Genomic DNA, 5,137 nt, shown 5'->3' on the forward strand with positions numbered 1-5,137 from the left:
TGAGCTTTCGCCGTCAGGGCTTTGCCTGGTTGGCGTTGTGTTCGGAAAGCTCCGTCGCGGCGTCGTCGTCGTCGGAGGATCTTCGGTAGTTCGTCGCACAGCAACCGCACCTCCACCGGTTGCTGCCCTTAGTTTCCCGGATACGGGCTAGGAGACCGGCCCCGCGTTGGGCCAGAGTACTGTCGGGGGTGCGGTGACGTGCGGCGGCTGGGCGACGGCGAACGCGAAGGGCTTCGTGGTGTCCACCGAGTTCCTGTCAGGTAGTCGGCGATGTCACGTGGTCGTTCTCCTGGCTGTGGACGCGGTGCGTTGACGGCGAAGCCACGCAGTCCCATCTGTCGGTACTGGCAACGGCGGTATGTGTGTCCGGCCTCGCCGCAGTGGTAGCAGAGCGGGCGATGGTCAGGGGTGCGCCAGACGTCAGTCTTCCTCGGTGCACTGCGCTTGGCCGCTGGCGAACGGTATGACGTCGGTGAGGGTGGTGGCGGCGGTGGCGTCTGTCGACGGAAGTGCGATGGGGCGGCGTTTTGGCGTGGACGGGGAGGAGCGTTATGGCGCAGTGCAGCGGCGTAGCTCATAGCTTCCGGCTCGGGCAGCGGTGCGTGGGGAATTTGAAGCGATTGCCGAACTTCTTCTCGCACAATGTCGGCGATTGAATCCACTTGAGGCTGCGCCGAAGGCAACAGCTTGCGCAGCTCTTCCCGCACGATCGCTTGGATCGTTTCACGCAGGTCTCCGGAGTTACTGGCTTGAGCAGCAGCGCAGTCTGCAGTCAGGCGACGATTATACTGTCTGGTGCGCATGTCCAGGGTCTTTTCAATAGTGGTCGCTTCGGCTACGAATTCTTGGACGGTTTTCGGTGGGTTTCTCATCAGCCCCGCGAAGAGCTCCTGTTTGACCCCTCGCATGAGAAAACGAACTTTTTTCTCCTCAGGCATGTCTGGGTCAGCGTGACGGAATAGTCGGGTCATTTCTTCTGTGAAAATGGCGACATTTTCATTTGGTAGCTGAACCCGGGTCTCTAATAAAGCAGCGGCCCTCTCTTTTCGAGCGACGCTTGCGAACGTTTGCAGAAATGCACCGCAGAAGACATCCCATGTTCGGAGCGTGGACTCCCGATTCTCTAGCCAGGTCCTTGCGGTGTCTTCCAGGTAGAAGTACACACGACGGAGCTTTTCTTCGTTGTCCCCGTGGTTGAGGGCGGCCACACGGTCGTATGTCTCTAGCCAGGACTCCGGGTCTTCGAACGATGACCCATGGAAAATTGGTGGTTCCCTGGGTTGATGCATGACCATCGTGGGCTGGGACGCTGCGGTTGTCATTGTCGCTGCAGTCGCGGTCATGGCCTTGGTCTTCCGCGGCTTGTCGTGTAGAAGCCCGTACTCCGGTGGTAGCCCTTGCTGTCGGCGGCTTGTTCGCTGCTCCTGGTTGGCGTCGGTGTCTTCTCCGCGACGTGAGCTGGGTTCACGGCTTGACGGGGGCGTCCGGTACATGAACGAAGCAGCACCTCCACCAAATGTCACGGGGTCGTGACGTGGCCGAAGACAGGAGACTTCTTGTTGGAATTTAACTGTTTATTTGGGCGAACCTGTGCCCGGTAAACAGAAAGTCCAATTACAGCAGCAGTCTCGCACAGATAGCAGTCTCAGACTGATAGCGGCGAACGGAGCGTCGGCCTTCGATCCACAACTGACAAGCGGCGAAGCGCGTCGGCATTTATACTCCCGCCGTCGAATGTTCTAGTGCTATCGCTTGCGGCGGCGTGTGTTCCAGAACAATCTGTACCATTCGCACAGTGGGCGTGATCTTATCGAAATGATCTACTACAGTCCGGAACCCTCTAGAAAACTGCAGGCGCGGTTTGCGCTGAGAATCGTGTGGTGTTTTGGGACGATAACAAAAACTTGGGAAATGGAACGTGGCAATATTATGACATCACGTATTCTTATAACAAAATTGACTAAGACTCTGAAAAATCATTGCGCAAGGAAAAATTTTCAAAAGAACAATCAAGTTTGAAGTCATAATTTTTAATATGGCTACTATGACTATAACCAAGAAATCGACCTCAACATGGCTAATGTTAGTTTTTATGGCCTATGTTCACTAGACAATGAACTATACCCCAAAAAGCACAGCGTTCTGGCAAGGCACAGCACAAAAAAAGAAAGCAGATCTTTTTGTTATTACCTACAATGCATTTAACATGGTATTTTTACCTCTACTTGCCACTTTTTATCTAAGTAACTGGTGTGAAACAATTTAGCTTAAAATGCACTATGCGTCTAAAACTTGTTGGTTGAATCAGAATTTTTAAAAAATGGAGAAGCTTGCACTAAATTAGGCTCCACAAGCCTTGGAACAGCGACACTGCATGACTCTTAGGACTCCTTTGGTTACTTGTGTTTTGTTTCTCGGCCTAAGCATGAAGACACGGGCTTATTTGCATTGCTGCTAACAAACAAATGCTTTCGAAATTGCCCGAGCGTCAAAGGATGCTCAGACATTTGTTGTTTTTTCCACTGGGCTATCCTACACCAAACACCCATACCATACTGCCTGGTGACCATCACAGATATATAGTTGTAAAAATATTGGTAATTTACTCTTTTGAAAATAGTTATTTGCAGAAATGTTTTGAAGAGAAAAAAGAAGTGGTCTCGTGGGTACCTTCAGAATTTCGCAGAATGTCCTGCGGGTGTTATTTGTGGGAAAAATTTAAAAGTACCACTTTTTCTTGCCATATCAAATTTGATCTACATAATAAGTAAAGGAGCTTCTTTAAAGTATTTGAAGCCGAGTAACATTAGCGCAATTTTTCCGCTACATAGGCTTTGAAGAATGCAGCCAAACTGTTTATCGTTTGCATTTCTTGTATGGCAATACTGCACTTTGTATGAGTAGTTGAGCCACAAATACTCACTCCACAAAAGTTATATTTCACGAAAAAAAATAATGTTAGGTCCACATTAAAAATATTACTATATAATAGTTTTTGTCCACATTGAGATGCAATTTCAACTATGTGTTTGTCTAATTAAAAATTACTTTTAGGTTGTTATGGCGTTTATTAGCCGGCACACAGCGAGTCTACACAATGGCGACAGTAACGGCCAAGCACTGGCTCTCCGCGCGAGCGGCGTTCTTTTTGAGCTGACCCACTAGAAAGCACTTGAGAGTTCGACCCATTTCAGTGTTCGGCGGCTTCTCTACAATTACACCGGGGTCGAAGAGGGAGCCGCCTGGCGACTTAACAGCTTGTCACTACGAGCGGGTCATAGTAAGCCTTCAGGCGCTCCACATTGACTATATCGCGCCCGCAGTGGCGCATGTCCGAAGATTGTTCAATTTGCTCGATAAGATATTTGACCGGAGATGTGCGCTCGATCACACGGTAGGGACCTTTATATTTCTGGAGTAGTTTGGAAGAAAGGCCAGCTACAGAGGTCAGGATTCAGAGCCATACAAGGGAACCAGGAAAGAACGTGGGCTCAGAAGTGGCGGAGCCATCACGAATGCTCTTCTGCCGCTCTTGCTCATGCGTCGTAAAGTCTTGGCAAGCTCGCGACACTCTTCAGCAAGCCTGGTGGTCTCGGAAATAGGTGTACACTAGATGAATCCGGCGTGTACGGGAGTATCGTGTCGATGGTGTGTGATGGGTGCCTACCGTACAGCAAAAATAAAGGTGAAAAAACCATACGTGCTCTGAGGGGCGGTGCTGTAGGCGTAGCTGACGAAAGGCAGTATGGTATCCCAATTCGTGTGGTTGGCGGCGACGTACATCGAGAGCATGTCGCCGAGGGTGCGGTTAAAGCGTTCGGTCAGACCATTCGTCTGCGGACGTAAGCAGTAGTTTTGCGGTGGACAGAATGGCACTCAGTGAGAATGGCGTCGACGACTTCTGACAAGAAGACACGGCCTCGATCACTGAGCAGCTCCTGGGGTGGACCGGGGCGCAGTATGAATCGATGTAGTACGAAGGCCGCAACATCACGCGCAGTAGCCGCAGGGAGAGCGGCGGTTTCGGCGTATCGCGGTAAATGATCTACGGCAACGATGGCCCAGCGGTTGCCAGTGGACGTCAGAGGAAGTGGTCTATACAAATCGATACCTATGCGTCCAAACGGACGGTCAGGGCAAGGTAACGGTTGCAGACCGGCGTGCGACATGTGTGCTGACAGTTTACGGCGTTGGCAAGTGAGGCAAGAGCGAACGAACTGCTGGACGTAGCGGTACATCCCGTGCCAGAAGTAGCGTTGTCTAATGCGATCGTAGGTTTTGAATACCCAAGAGTGCCCGCACTGTGGATCAGATTGGAAGGATTCACATATATCCGACCGCAGGCTGCGGGGTATCACGAGTAGCCACTGCCGGCCACCGGCGTCGTAATTTTGTCGGTGTAGGAGGCTGTCACGAATGACTAAATGGTGAGCTCGACGACGCAAGGCACGCGTGGATGGCGTTGCGGACGGATCAGAGAGCAAGTCGATCAGTTGGGCGATCCAATTATCCTTTTGCTGTTCGGTAGCGACGATGTCAACATCAATGGCAGAAACAGCAATCGAGGATACTGAGCAGAGCACGTCAGCTTCAGGCAGAGGGGAGCGCGAGAGGGCGTCGGCGTCAGCATGCTGGCGTCCGTTGCGGTAGAGCACGCGCATGTCGTAGTCTTGTAAGCGAAGAGCCCAACGGGCGAGGCGGCCTGAGGGATCGTTCAATGATGACAGCCAGCATAGTGCATGATGGTCGGTGACGACATTGAATGGGTGACCATACAAATAAGGTCGAAACTTTGCAAGAGCCCAGACGATCGCCAGGCACTCTTTTTCCATGACGGTGTAGTTTGTCTCAGCTCTCGTGAGCGTCCGGCTTGCATATGCCACAACATAATCAGGGAGCCCGGGTTTGCGCTGCACCAGGACAGTGCCGAGGCCTACACCACTGGCGTCCGTGTGCACCTCAGTTGGGGCCGTAGGGTCGTAGTGGCGGAGAATGGGAGGAGACGTCAACAAATGGCGGAGCTTCAAGAACGCGTTGTCGCACTCTGACGACCACGAATGGAGGGGCCCGTTACATCCAAGGAGCTTCGTCAGCGGTGATATAATCGTGGCGAAGTTTCGTATGAAGAGTCGGAAGT

Source organism: Rhipicephalus microplus, chromosome 1, assembly GCF_043290135.1.
Source record: "Rhipicephalus microplus isolate Deutch F79 chromosome 1, USDA_Rmic, whole genome shotgun sequence".
Lineage (NCBI taxonomy): Eukaryota > Metazoa > Arthropoda > Arachnida > Ixodida > Ixodidae > Rhipicephalus > Rhipicephalus microplus.